Here is a 15,989-nt window from a genome sequence, read left to right as displayed (position 1 = left end):
CGCCCAGTCGTTTGTCCTTTGGTGGCACTCACATATACTGCAATGAGGATCGCTGTAAATGATTAGCCTAATAGGCTGCTTGGCTATTGGCAGTGACTTCGAACTTCTCGACGAGACCAAGATTCATTTTACTTTTCATGAATACTGTTGTTGTTGTTGTCGTGCTCTTCAGTCCTGAGACTGGTTTGATACATCTCTCCGTGCTACTCTATGCTGTGCTATCTTCTTCATCTCCCACTACCTGCTGCATCCTACATACTTCTGAGTCTGCTTAGTGTATTCATCTCTTGGTATCCCACTACGATTTTTACCCTCCACGCTGCCCTCCAATACTAAATCGGTGATCGCTTCATGTCTCAGAACATGTCCTACCAATCGATCCCTTCTTCTAATCAAGTTGTGCCACAAGCTCCTCTTCTCCCCAATCCTATTCAATACCTCCTCATTACTTATGTGCTCTACCCATATAATCTTCAGCATTCTTCTGTAGCACCACATTTCGAAAGCTTCTATTCTCTTCTTGTCCAAACTATTTATCGTCCACGTTTCACTTCAATACATAGCTACACGCTATACAAACACTCTCAGAAACGACTTCCTGACACTTAAATCTATACTAGATGTTAACAAATTTCTCTTCTCCAGAAACGCTTTCCTTGCCATTGCCAGTCTACATTTTATATCCTCTCTACTTCGACCATCATCAGTTATTTTGCTCCCCAAATAGCAAAACTCCTTTACTGCTTTAAGTGTCTCATTTCCTAATCTAATTCCCTCAGCATCACCCGACTTATCGACTACATTCCATTTGCTTTTGTTAACCTTCATCTTATACCCTCCTTTCATGACACTGTCCATTCCGTTCAACTACTCTTCCAAGTCCTTTTCTGTCTCAGAATTACAATGTCATCGGCGAACCTCAAAGTTTTTATTTCTTCTCCATGGATTTTAATACCTGCTCCGAATTTTTCTTTTGTTTCCTTTACTGCTTGCTCAATATACAGATTGAATAACATCGGGGAGAGACTAAAACTCTGTCTCACTCCATTCCCAACCACTGCTTCCCCTTGAAGCTCCTACACTCTTATAACTGCCATCTGTACAAATTGTAAATAGCCTTTCGCTCCCTGTATTTTACCCCCGCCACCTTTAGAATTTGAAAGAGAGTATTCCAGTCAACATTGTCAAAAGCTTTCTCTAAGTCTACAAATACTAGAAACGTAGGTTTGACTTTTCCTTAATCTTACTTCTAAGGTGAGTCGTAAGGTGTGTATTGCCTCACGTGTTCCAATATTTCTACGGAATCCATACTGATCTTCCACGAGGTGCGCTTTTACCAGTTTTTCCATTCGTCTGTAAGGAATTCGCGTTTGTATTTTGGAGCTGTGACTTACTACACTGATAGTTTGGCAAACTTTCACGTCTGTCAACACCTGCTTTCTTTGGGATTGGAATTATTATATTCTTCTTGAAGTCTGAGGGTATTTCGCCTGTCTCTCCCAAGGATGACAGTAGTTCTAATGCAATGTTGTCTTCTCCCGGGGCCTTGTTTCGACTTAGAATTTTCTCTGTCAAACTCTGCTCAGTCAAACTCTTCACGCAGTATCGTACCTCCTATTTCATCTTCATCTACATCCTCTTCCATTTCCATAATATGAAATATGTATCTCCCGTATTTACAATCGTTGAATAATAATTGAACTAAAATGTAATTAAAATACATACTTTAAAACACATGAACCCAATATGTACACCTATATAGGGTGTACCAGAAACGCCTGCAAGTAGGCCACCCCTCGGCGGAAAACGTGATTCTGAAGCCCTATGGACAGTGTGCGGACCGTCTCGCATTGTTGTTTGTTACTTTGCTATCGTGAATGATTGCCACGATCGCCAGTGGAGGAGCTGGAACTAGTTGCTACGTAAAAAGGCCTTGTCTCGTACGAATGTGTTGCTCAATTTCTTCAGTGGGTAACGATTTCCTAGATACCTTTCAAAAAATGGTTCAAATGGCCCTAAGCACTATGGGACTTAACATCTGAGGTCATCAGTCCCGTAGACTTAGAACTACTTACATATAACTATCCTAAGAACATCACACACATCCATGCCCGAGGCAGGATTCGAACCTGTGACCATAGCAGCAGCGCGGTTCCCGACTGAAGCGCCTATAACCGCTCCGCTACAGCGCCCGGCACATGGATTTCCATTTGCAGTTTGTTTTTCTTCTGGAAACCTCTAAAATCCTCAGTGTTGTATACAGGAGAAAAATAGACTGCACAGGAAAACAACGTCTGAAACTATCGTCAACCAAAATGACACAGCATCCACCTTCTCCACTGGCAATCGTGGCACTCCGTCACGATCACTGAATAATAAACAACATTGCCACACTTTCCGCACACGGTCCATCAGTGTACTAAGACACGTTTGCTGCCAAAGGGCTAACGCAGTGGTTGGCGCTAGCGCGTATAAAATCGACTCTCTGTAGCGTATTTGGATGATGTTTGGACACGGACTCCGATCCTCAGTTAACTCCTCAGGATACCCTACAACCCCTTGTAGTTTGTCGCAACAATTCTGGGACACTTTGTAAATGTTCACTACTTCATGTCAGGCCGTTCTGAAGTCTGTTCTGGAATGAAAGCCAATTGGAAGCCAGAAAAGCGAATACATCAATATAAGGAAATATTCTTGACGGCCAATGGGGAACGAGAAGCCTATTTCTCAGGTATTTCATTTTTTTTGACCACGCACCGAGTGTGTGATCACGACACAGATAAATTCATGCACTATTATACAAATTATCTGACTGAAATGATTGTCTGCCAATAAACCTGCGTCATGCTTCAGATTTGGCAGGTAACGGTAGGGGCCAAACAGCCAGAAATATTACAAAGTCTAGTCAAGCTCGTCAGTACATAACGATACTGGACGCCACAGGCCCAAGAGACTGAGTTCTACTACAAACTCTGTCCAAGGTGCACGTTTCATTCTCTGTCCCTCAAGAAAAATTGTGATAATCGAGTTCTGATCTATTTTAGATCAGAGAATTTTAGCCAATCAACAGGCGAGACGGGTGAGGTCAGAGGGAGTCTTAATTGAGAATATTTGGGAGGGAATGTCCAGTTCCAGCATTTGCCTTAAAACCAAGGGAAATCTCCAGAAAACCTCGGTTGGACGTAAAGGGGCGGCAACTATTTTTAATTTAATTGTGGGACAGTATACCCCAAAGACAAACATGAAAGCCAAATATCTGTGTAAGTCTAACTGTTTATGTCTAAAGTAAGGTCGTGACTTCTTCGATATACGCAGTGTACCTGCGTTGCTGCCAGTCACAGACAATACGAGCGACGACTGCTGCTGCCACAAGTCTACACGAGTCAAACATTTTAAGTAGCGATAACTGTATGCTACATATGCTGTATGTGATTATGGTGAGTAATGGTCGTAATGAATAAAGAATACTCAATGAGTATGGGAAAAGATTTCTGCCACCCTCGACATTTCATCTGGACACCTGACAAACATCGTCACATGCAACATCCAAGATATTCTGCCAAACATATGGTTTTCTTGAAACTTGCTGGCAGATTAAAACTGTGTGCCCGACCGAGACTCGAACTCGGCACCTTTGCCTTTCGCGGGCAAGTGCTCTACCATCAGGAGTGCTAGTTGTGCAAGGTTCGCAGGAGAGCTTCTGTAAAGTTTGGAAGGTAGGAGACGAGATATTGGCAGAAGTAAAGCTGTGAGTACCGGGCGTGAGTCGTGCTTCGGTAGCTCAGACGGCGCCAGCACGGTAGCTCAGCGTGCTCGGTTAAAGGGTTAGCTACCCTCTGTAATAAAAAACTGAGTGAACGGATCAACAAAAGAACCTTCACGGCTGTCATCGGACGTCCGCCACCAACAGATTCGTCGACCAATATAGAGCAAAATGAGATTAAAAAATAATTTTTTAAAAGTGGCTAGGATACAAAAAAAGATGGTAGAGCACTTGCGTGCGAAAGGCAAAGGTCCCGAGTTTGAGTCTTGGTCGGGCACACAGTTTTAATCTGCCAGGAAGTTTCATATCAGCGCACACTCCGCTGCAGAGTGAAAATCTCATTCAATATGGTTTTCTTTTTCTCCACATTTTCCGGTTTTGAAGTCGCAGGGGTATCTTATCCGTTATGTTACTGTCACAAATTTCACAGAGCTCTTATTTAAATGTAATGGAACCAAACTGACAGAGAACCCAAGAAAAACTATAAAAAAATTTGAAAAATTGTCATATAAGAGAAGCCCTTATGGAGACAACCTCATGAATCCATGGACCTGCATGTCAGTAAGGAACTGTTCAAGCTCGTGGAGGCTCTGTAATTGTGTGGGGCGCGTGCAGTTGGAGTGATATGGGACCCCTGATACGTATTGATACGACTGTGACAGGTGTCACGTCCGTAATCATCGTGTCTGACCACCTTCATCCATTCATGTTCACTGTGCATTCCGGTGGGCTTGGACAATTCCAGCAGGGCAATACGACACCCATTACGTCCAGAATTGCTACAGAGTGGCTCCAGGAACACTCTGGTCCGCTGGTCACGAAACTCCCCAGACACGACCATTATTGAGCATATTGTAGTGTAACGACTAGGACTATAGCGCCTTTGTACGCATCGTTAGAGGTGACGCACTGTTAACTCTCTGGATTTGTAACGAGTTGGTTTCAAATCAATGCCTGCCCATCCGAATTTAAGCATTCGCGATTTCGTAAATGTCGTAAGAGGAATTCTTGCATTGTTCTTGACTGCCATATCCGTGTTTAATTGGGCTAACGTTACGTCTCTAGCAACTTCCGTCGGAACAGATTTGATTTCCAGATTCATAGCCGTTTATTTGTTTTCCACTTTAGTGAGCGAAGCTTTTTTTGCCAGTAATTGCTACGTTTCAGTGGTCTTACGGCACGTAAGAAACTGTAAAACATACTTCACGTGACTGATGTCTTCCAATATCCAGCCTTGATCCTCTCTAACACTATTAGGATCTCATTTCGAGGTTAAAAGTAAAATCATATGGCATTATTAACTGGTAGTTCCATATGGATACGTTCTACCGCCTAACTACAAAGATTTCTCTTCTTGATACCTTTTCTTTATGAAGTGCGGGAGTTTTATCTTAAGTACTTCTTTTGTGTGTAGGAAATTATATGGCCGTATGGAGTTTTAGTGTTGCGTTCTTGTTCTTGATCACGGTGAGAGAGAGAAGAGAAAGGAGGAAATTCGGTGCCGACACACAATTTGGATAGACAGTTATGCAGTTTTAACTGTCTTCTCGAAAAAAAGAAGTTATGTAATGGATTTTTCTGTCTGTTTGTACGTACATGTCCAGTTTTGGGAGACATCGCTACACAACTAAATCCTGGCTCATACTGTTGTAACACGCCGCTAGAGGAGAAAAAAATTAAATTCATTGTGAAAGTGCATTATCGTGCGGCCGGTTGTTTTCGGATGCTGAAAAAATGTTGTAACTGTGCGAGGCCTATATGGACGACTAAAAAACTCATTTGCATTGGCCTGACGCAGCTCTAACATTTTCACGGCTGCCGAAAACTGTTGAACGGTATTCCGTTTTATCAATGGGCTGTGCCATTTTTTGTCTTCTCTAGTAGTGTGCTATGGTACTTTGTGAAGGAGCTGGGGAATTTCAGTGCATACCAGGACTGCCGACATATACGCGAAAGCACAAGAAAAGAATAATTATCCAGCTTCATTTTTGTTTTTGAGGTGATAACACTTCGTGACTGCCTCTCGTACAGTTCTCTCCTCTAGTCGTTCCAAATGGGCCGCTAAGGAGAAGCATGAGACAGTACGTGGGTACGTATAAGTTAATGTAAATTTACTGTTTGAGAGATAATTGAAACAAATTTTGTGCTCGTTGCCATTTTGTTATTTCAATTTCCTTTGTCATACGATTTGATCGGGATGTTGCGGTGTACTTTTAGAACACATTACATCACATGACAAACATTTTCTCATTGGTTACTTTACTTATTACTTTCCAATTGTGGTAGGTAACTTATAGTAATTAGATATTAAAATCTGTGTACCAGCTCTAGTCTAAGAACTCGTCTACAAGTTTTTTAAAAACTAATATGTCTGAGAAGCAGCAATTAAATAGTATTGCACTTGATAAATTATCACAGGAAGATGTGTTATAGTATGTACAAAGTCCATAGCAAATTACACATTTTTATCTGTAATTATTCAGAAAGAAAAGTTCCTTAAACACTGACAAATTGTTCGTTTTGGTCTTCATTAGCTCTTTTCTTCTTGTCTGGTCCATCTGGCGTCCCCTTCTGGTGATATCCTTCACTGACATTTCCGAACTATCAATATGCACATCTTCAGTCTTCTTCAGCTGGTTTTCAGTGAAGCGACCTTCATCAAAACCTGGTCTTGTAAGGGTCAGGGTCCTGAATCTTCCATTGTTGTCATCGTTGAACACTAGACAAGCATCATATGCGAAAATTTTAATAACAGTATATGAACAAAGTAATGTCTTCGGACATCACATCTAAACGGTGTTATTAGTCTTCTCTGATGGCAGGAAATAATAAAATATGGCAAAGAAGGACAGAGTCGTGTAGAAAAGGGGTGCGACACTGTACATTGACTGGAACAAGATAGATTTTGCACTATTTGCAACACGAAATTGAAAACTGGAGGCAATACTTCTAACATGCTACAGAAATATCTGGTGGCAAAAAGTTTTCTACATTTTAGACCGATTTTACATAAATCTTCTCTTAAAACCCCGATCTGTGAAATGGATCGCCACAGACTTCGCGAGACATTTCACAGAGTCTGATGATCGGAGACCTTACACAAGCACCCAGTTCTCCATAGGGAGCAAGTACGAGTATTGATCATGAAAATTTCTTACAGCAACAGAAGTGAAATCTGGGGTTCAAATACCAAAGAACGAGCTGTTGTACCTGGATTAGAACGTCAAATCTCTCCAGTTGCTAATAGCTCCAACACTGCTCGGTGGCAGTGAAATGAACGCTGGAAATGGATGGCATTCATATTGTTACGATGGAGTACTGGCCAAAGAACGAAGCTAATCTTGCTCCGATAGTATCATGCGCGAATGACGTGTGCGCGTTGTGTTCGCTTAGCTAAGGCATGTTTGTGCCTTATTTTGGATCCCTTATTGGAATGAAGAGACAATTTCTAACTGCTGTCGGCTTTGGACAGTGACGCAGTTAACATGCAACAGACAACGTAAACGACATAGTGTTTATGATGTCCTTTGACTGGCGAAATTCTTATGAAAACGTAAATAGCACAGTTTTGGTTAAGGGCATTTACTACATGGAGAGAAAATGGTTCAAGTAACAGGTACTATAGCCACCCACATATTAATAAACGAAACATACACTGAAGCGACAAAGAAACTGGTATAGGCAAGCGTATTCAAATATGTAAACAGCCAGTTTACGGCGCTGAAGTAGGTAACGCATATATAAGAAGTGTTGGGGCAGTTGCTAGATCGGTTATTGCTGCTACAATGGCAGGTTATCAAGATTTAAGTGAATTTGAACATGGTGTTATAGCCGGCACACGATGATGGGACACAGCATCTCAGAGGTAGCCATGAAGTTGGGATTTTCCCGTAAGACCATTTCACGAGTGCACTGTGAATATCAGGCATCCGGTAAAACATCAGAATTCGACATCGCTACTGCCGAAAAAAAGTCCTGCAAGAACGGAACCAACGTCAACTGAAGAGAATCGTTCAACGTGACAGAAGTGCAACCCTTCCGCAAATTGCAGCAGATTTCAGTGCTGGGGCATCAACAGATGTCAGCGTGCGAACCATTCAACAATACATTATCGCTATGGTCTTTCGAAGCCGAAGACCTATTCGTATGCCCTTGAGGGCTACACGACACAAAGCTTTACGCCTCACCAGGCCTGGCCTGTCAACACCGAAGTTCACTGTTGATGACTGCAAACATGTTGCCTGGTCGGACGAGTCTCGTTTCAAATTGTATGGATCAGACGGGCGTGTATGGGTACGGAGACAACCTCATGAATCCATGAACCTGCATGTCAGTAAGGAACTGTTCAAGCTCGTGGAGGCTCTGTAATTGTGTGGGGCGCGTGCAGTTGGAGTGATATGGGACCCCTGATACGTATTCATACGACTGTGACATCGTGTCTGACCACCTTCATCCATTCATGTTCACTGTGCATTCCGGTGGGCTTGGACAATTCCAGCAGGGCAATACGACACCCATTACGTCCATAATTGCTGCAGAGTGGCTCCAGGAACACTCTGGTCCGCTGGTCACGAAACTCCCCAGACACGACCATTATTGAGCATATTGTAGTGTAACGACCTAAGTTTTGTGTAAATGATTTTCTTTTGACATATGACCATGTGCAGACTTCGTCACCAGCGTCAGTTACAAAACACTTCAAAATTATTTAAACTCTTTTTAAAGTTGTCTCTGAATGGTTCTTGAACGAAACTGTAATTAAAAATCATCCTTTGAGTTGTTTGTGCAGAATTACGTCACTCAGTCCAATTGGTTCAGATGGTTCAAATGGCTCTGAGCACTATGGGACTCAACTGCTGTGGTCATCAGTCCCCTAGAACTTAGAACTACTTAAACCTAACTAACCTAAGGACATCACACACATCCATGCCCGAGGCAGGATTCGAACCTGCGACCGTAGCAGTCGCACGGTTCCGGACTGCCAATTGGTTTGCGCAAACTTTTTTAAATTTAGATGTCTTTTGTTTCTTCTCAGAAATTATATTAATGCAAGTTATCTGCTTTTATGAATATTTAAGCCACATGGAATAAACTTTTAAGACTCGAACTCGCGATGAATGTTGTTAAAAATTAATAACCTTCTCAATTAAATCAGTAATCCTTCTTCCTTAATATAATTCTTCATAAATAAATTCTCGGAACCCGTATTTAAACTTTTGTAGTATACACTAGTTTATTATCTTCATATATACTACATATAGACGTGAACCTGAGCCTTGACAAGATAGGACTGAACATTTACAACATGATTAAACTTTCTATAACGTCATTGTTGTAGAAACATTACAAATTCTTATTTTTCAGTTTTTAGAAGCACGACGCAACAACTCGGTTTCAGGATCTTCTGTTGCTCTTTGGCTGTCGACCCGCGACGTATAGTGGCCAGCAATTTTCTCTCTGGTCCCGGCAGTGAAGATGCTGTCTCCGTTTGTTGGGACGCCCTCTCCGTACATGAAACATAAAAATAAATACAAAACTTTAGATAATTCACAAACATTACAAATATTACAAAATACATAAACAAAACCTAAATGAAACTTATATTCACCTGCAAACTGGGCTGACACTAGTGGATGGGTGACGCTTCAATTTCGCGTCCCACTACAGTTTCGGGGGTGCCTTGCAACACGCTGTTTAGAAATCTCCACTCCCTCGTATTATTAGGGATTTATGGACAGTCCTGCAGAAGTCACGGTGTCGGTTCCCTCCAGCGCTACTTTAGGCATTAGTAGCGTCCATACCACGTCGTGTTGCGGCGTTTCTACGTGCTCGCGGGGCCCCACATGTTGTTAGGCAGTTGTGTTGGTTTCTTTGGCTCTTTAGTGCATCGTGGAAAGGAACGTAGTCGAGTATCGCAAAAAGAGTTCTACATCTGTAATGGAGATCACAAAACATAGTACTGACTAAAGAAAAATATTTATTGTAAGTGAAGCGAACCCAATTTCGGAAAGTACACTTTAGTTACGAGGGTTTGTCAGTAAATGAGTCGCAAAAGCCAGAATATGGCATATCGTTTTAAATTTCGCGTCTCTAAATTGTCTATCAAGTGGCGTCACACGTCGCGTGGAAGGTTGCTTTTACACATGGCTCCGTGGCCAATGTTTGATGATATGCAGTTAGACGAAGATGGCAGGTGAACCAAGAGTGTGTATCCGACTAGAACAACGAGATCTTTGTGAGCCGAGGAACTGTCCGTAGAGCACGTCAATAGAGGAATCCGGCCAGTATATGGTTAGAACTGCATTTTATGGAAATTTATGTTCAATTGGGTACAGCAGTTCAGCAAAGAACAAGGAAATGTTGCAAACAACGAGCGTCCTGGCCGCCCTGGTTATCCAGTGACGGCACATTGTTTCCACAAAAAAATTGTTCAAATGGCTCTGAGCGCTATGGGACTTAACATCTATGGTCATCAGTCACCTAGAACTTAGAACTACTTAAACCTAACTAACCTAAGGACAGCACACAACACCCAGTCATCACGCATTGTTTTCACGTCTAGCGGTATTTCGCTATCACCAAGAGACATCAGTCTTGCAGGTTGCACCAAATTTAGAAACCAAATAGACTTGTGTCCCGAGAGGTCGCTCGTTAGATGCGAATGCTGCCACACGAATTCTATACTACACACTTTTAACGCGCTGTCGAACGATGGGATAATTGTTTAAGTTTATAGGGGAAAGAAAGTAAATTTCAAGTCGGTACACGCGGCTCCGAAGTCTCTATCAAAGTGTGCGAACTAATGACTCACCCTTGAAAATAGGTCAAGTGGAGACCGAGATACGAAATGGGAATATGCCTATGAACCAGGAGTAAATCGAAATGGTTGTGGCAACAACACCTCTACAGCAATAGAAAGTAAAGAGAAAAACTAATATAAGGAAACGAAGTTGCTCATAGTATCGAAAAATATATAATTAAAGTTAAGCATTCAAACCGCTATGAAAAAAAACACCACTGGTCAGAATGACGTTGAAGTGCAACGGAATAGTATCGGAGAAGGGGGAAAACGTATGACATAAGAATAATAAATAGTTACTAAGTGTAGCAATAGAGGGCGCTGTAAGCATCATAATTTAATGGTGAATGTAACTCCATCTTCTGTCTGGAGTATGGGACTACGGCTAGTCAATATCCAATAAAACAATGCCAATCGCCGTTATTTAGGTTTTATTTTTAGGCTACTAGTTTCTACGATACACTACGTCATCTTCAGGCCTGCTTCCATCGAGTAACCTTCGTGTTACAAAATACAGCAACACTTTTAACTGGTCTCGTAACGATTATTATGAGCACGCGTGCTGAGAGTTGTCCAAGAACACGCATGGCCGTAATAATCGTTACGAGACCAGTTAAAAGTGTTGCTGTATTTTGTAACACGAAGGTTACTCGATGGAAGCACGCCTGAAGATGACGTACTGTGTCGTCAAAGCTGGTAACCTAAAAATAAAACCTAAATAACGGCGATTGGTATTGTTTCCTTGGATAATTTCATAGTGGTCGTCTATAAATGACAAATGAATCATATAACAATACCTAAGGTGTACGTTTGACGTTAAACGAACTGTACTATTCAGTGTGCATAGGCGTACACGTATGATACTGTTACTTGTTTAAGCCCACCCACCACGGCATGGTAATATCACATCGGATGGGAAAAATCGGTTTTTAATTGTCCTGAGGCCAAAAGCCACATAAAAAGTATAAAACATGTTCAATATTCTGTCCACCGTTTTCTGCAACAAGTTGAAATCGAGAAACACCATATTCCACAACTCATCGAAGTGTTTTCGGAGTCACGTTCAGAATGTGTTGCGCAATGCGCACCTCCAGTGCAGCTATGTTTGCAATCGGAACGCTGAACACAACATCTTTCAGATAGCCCCACACCCAGAAGTCACACTGATTAAGATAAGATGATCGAGACGGCCAGGCTGTAGGGAAATGGCGGCTGATAATTCTAGCATTACCGAAATAGCGCTGCAGCAGCTGCTTAACTGGATTTGCAATATACGGAGGCGCGCTATCTTGCATAAAAATGATCCCATCCACACATCCACGATGTTGGGGACCTGGAATGACGTGGTTTCGCAAAAGACGCTCGTAGAGCTTACCAGTGACGGTACATGTAACAGGACCGGAAGCACCTGTCTCTTAGAAAAAATATGACCCTATGGTAAATGATGCCGTAAACCCGCACCAAGCAGTGACCTCTTCAGGATGAAGTGGTGCTTGCCGATCTGCGTGTGGATCTTCCATTGCCCATATTTGACAATCCTGTGTATTGACATATCCTGTGAGATGGGAAGTGTGCTTCGTCTGTCCACAAAATCTTCCACGGCCAATATTGTCCACTTCCACGCGAGCAAGAAATTCTAGAGCAAAGGTCTCTCTTGCTGGCAGGTCAACGGAAGCAACTCTTGCACATGGGTAATTTTGAATGGATATCAAAGAAGGATGTTCCGTAGGATTTTACCCACCGTGCTCACGCGTATGATCAATGTTCGAGCAATTCTTTGTGCACTACACGTTTGCCCATCATCCCTCGTCTCCTCTTGCATTGCTGTGGCCACTGCTTCCACTGACGTCGATTAAATTTGTGTCCTCCTTCTACCAGGTTGCACACCAAAAGAACACGTCTTTTCGAATCTCCGAATTATTTTCTTCAGACCCACGGCAGTCATCGGACCAAAACGTTTTTTTCAAACCCTTCAGTGTCCACAACTTCTGCAGAGCGACGTGTGCACTGTCATCATTCTTGTAATACAGCTTTACAAACAGAGTTCAATCCTGCGTTGAGACAGTCATGGAGAACGTCGCACACCCGAAAGGAGGAAAGGCCATGTGCCCGGCGTGTTTGTACCAACTTCAGTGGGTAGTGCACATGATGGGTGTTTTCATTTACGTATTTTGACGTATACAGAGCCATCTATTGATCAATTTTCACACTATTTTTGTCTTCTACTATACGTTTTCCCTCTTCTCCGATAGTATTCCGTTGCAATTTGACGTCAGTCTGACCAGCAGTGTTAATTCTACAGCGTTTTGAAAGTTTAACTTTAATTGTAATCACCCCGTATTTCAGTCATGTAGCTCAATTGGAGATTTCGATACTTGAGTTCAGTTACAAAGTGAATCTTACAACATATTTCTCACATATCCCATTACTAATTGTTACATTCCATGAAAGCAGGTTGGTGAGGGCAGGGTAAATTATCATAGTCGGCTTAATATTCAACTACAAAAAATTCAAATGCATCTATGCAGGACAGCTCAGAACCATCTTGCACAAACGCTCTTAAGCAAATAGGTATTACAGTTGTAGGATATGCACTACTTACCAATGGCAGATGAGTGTTTTCCCATAGTACCACATGCAAAAAATCAAGCCTAACTGTGAAGCTTGCACTATATGACGAACATAGCAACATCTGGGAACTACAGAGTTGACTCTTCTTTCGTGATGTATCATGCGAATAACTACGTAATTTCAAGTAATCGGTACTATATACAGAGACAGCGATCAGTATTTCCAGTGTTGTTTTATAAGAAGTTAGAAAACAGTGTTTCACAACCTAATCAGTAAATAACGCTTATGAAGTGCAACGTATGTAAATAAATGTGACTGATGTATATGCCCTTTGCATAAATATGACCTTACTCCATTCCTGCACAAATCTGTTTTTATTTGATTTAAATTTCGTACTAGCAACTGCGCGCCGTATATCACCCGAACTGCCTATTGATCAGCAGAACCCGCTGTCTTCATTAAGTTGCAAATACGTAGCTGGACCTGTAAAGAAAGAATAGAGAACATTGGTTAAATGCTTTATTGAATGATCTAATATTGTAGACTCTTGACTTTCGTTTTCTACAAAACAACACGCATTGATAAGCAATTTGTTGAAATGTAAGAAGAAACAACACAAAACATTATCTGCATGTTATCTACCAACTGGCCTCAACAAAATTACTGTGCATGAGGCCAATGCTCTTTTATCACGATTTAGTCTTCTGCAGTTTATTAAAAATAAAATCTATTATGAATTACTCTCACTGTTGCTATTTTTAAATAAAACCGTAAGAAAATACCGCATATGAATCCGCAGTCAATATGTCTTTATCTTAGGCGAAAGTCACGCTACGTACCTACACATTTCAATACTTAAATATAAAAGCCAATAATTACGTGTCACTCAGAGCTAACTGATTCACAGAAAACCTGCCACTTAAGTAATTTTCTTTACTTACGATATACATATAATTCATAATGATGCAGCTTCTTCTTAGACTGCGAATAAACGTCAACCATTTCAATCGAAAGAATTAATTACACTGAGTCAACAATGCAGTTTTTCTCGACAAAATTTCGCCCAGATTTTTTTTTCGCTATAAAATCATCATCATCACCATTTAAGACTGATTATGCCTTTCAGCGTCAGTCTGGAGCATAGCCCCCTTATAAAAAATAAAATCTTTAATTTATTTGCTGCTTCACATTTTTCTTTCTATTTAATCTAAACTACTTCGTTAAATACCCATCACCATTACTGATAATATTTTATTCACTAACTATTTTCATTTAGATATAAAATGGTATCATCACTGTCTAATATGCCAGTGGTGACACTCCGTCTCGTTTTTCTTATCCGCTGCGATAGCAGCGTTCCATATGGTAAGCAAGTCAGAATTCTGAGTACGATATCAGATCATCGCGAATCCTACGATTTATATTGATTTGTAACATAGTTTTTACAACGGGGAGTGTCTATCGTGCCATAAAAATCGACATAACTAAAAAACTGTCTGAAACTGTCGATTACCGGACTATTTCTTCACAGTTCTCTTCTACGAATACTTGTTGAAGAACGTCATTCTCCTTTAATAACAAAAAATTGCCAGTAAACACCGGAAGAGCTGACCTTTTACAGAAAAACGTCATAGATCTACCCAACAACGCCAAGTTTTGTTCCTACACTCCGAGCCAAATCTGTGAATGTGGAACGTAGCAAACCGGTATGAAAGGTAATGACGACATTATTTTACGCACTAAATAAGTCACCGCACATGTAGGTGAAGGTAAAACTGCACGAAAGTTATAATAAAACGTCGAATAGCAATAAAACTGTTCTTCATCAGGGAAGAAACCAATCCCACAATTATTGCTACATATGAGCCACAACGGCAACAATCTTCAACAGATTCGGGTTGAAGCAAAAGTAATTAAGTTTACAAAAATATCCGTGTATCAGAAAGTCGAATGAAGTCTAAGAATGGGCGAGTCATTAGTCCATAATTTTTTTACGTAGTGCCTGTCGCAGTAAGAACAGACAACAACAGAAATATATGCTTGTTGGGCATGAAATATGTATTTATATTTTCTTGTTGTCAGCGAAGCAAGCTGTAATTATTGACAAATTCATAGGTATTTCTTCATGAACAAGTTGTAGCTTATTTCATTACATCAATAAAATTCAGCTGTTTTTAGATTCATTTCACGGTAAGTCGTGTCCTTTGGTAATTAAGTAATGCATGGGACGCAAAAATATAACTGGTATTTCGTTACTTAATCATAAAAAAATTATAAATTCGTTATCCTTCGACACATGTGACTATCTGCTTTCTCACCGCTTATAAACGCTAGTGTCGTTCCAGGTGTCAAACGATAAAAGCTTTTACACCAGAGAGTGTCGTGACTGTATTTATTAGACTGTTGTATCATCAAGTCAGCGTAATGATAAAATAGTGTATCTCTGAACCTGTTTCTGTCTCTCTAGCAATCAACAACAAATCAATAATGTACTTGTATTGAAATTACTTTGTTTGAAAACTTTTAAAAGTATCTTCTCTTTAAATTAATTTCTATAACTCTAAATAGCAGTCGCGAAATAATTTTTTATTTTGGTGTACCGGGAGTTTATTTTAATTTTGCCAGTACATGAGAAGTTGACGGTAGTGTACGAGTGCCAGCAATTTTCCATTCCCCAATAGACCGATTTAAAATTAAAAACAGCACAAACAAAAATCCTGAAGTTACACGATTCAAACAAAATTTAAACCTTTTCAGGCGTTATCTAATATAACAGTCACTCGCCTCTTCACTTTTATAATTAATAGTGTAACTGTGATGTGCTTGCATAAATGGTTCCAATGTTCCTCTATTTAT

The 15,989-nt window shown here is 40.8% G+C and overlaps 1 protein-coding gene across 1 annotated transcript in view; it reads left to right on the top strand.

Moving 5' to 3' along the window:
* The window catches only part of LOC126285146 (uncharacterized), a 663,374-nt gene that overhangs the window by 445,300 nt on the left and 202,085 nt on the right, over positions 1 to 15,989 (top strand). The gene's annotated exons all lie outside the window — the stretch shown is intronic.

The sequence above is a fragment of the Schistocerca gregaria genome, chromosome 8 (assembly GCF_023897955.1).
Source record: "Schistocerca gregaria isolate iqSchGreg1 chromosome 8, iqSchGreg1.2, whole genome shotgun sequence".
In the NCBI taxonomy this organism is placed as follows: domain Eukaryota; kingdom Metazoa; phylum Arthropoda; class Insecta; order Orthoptera; family Acrididae; genus Schistocerca; species Schistocerca gregaria.
Note: the sequence above shows the minus strand (reverse complement) of the source record. Positions and strands in the feature narration are given on the sequence as shown.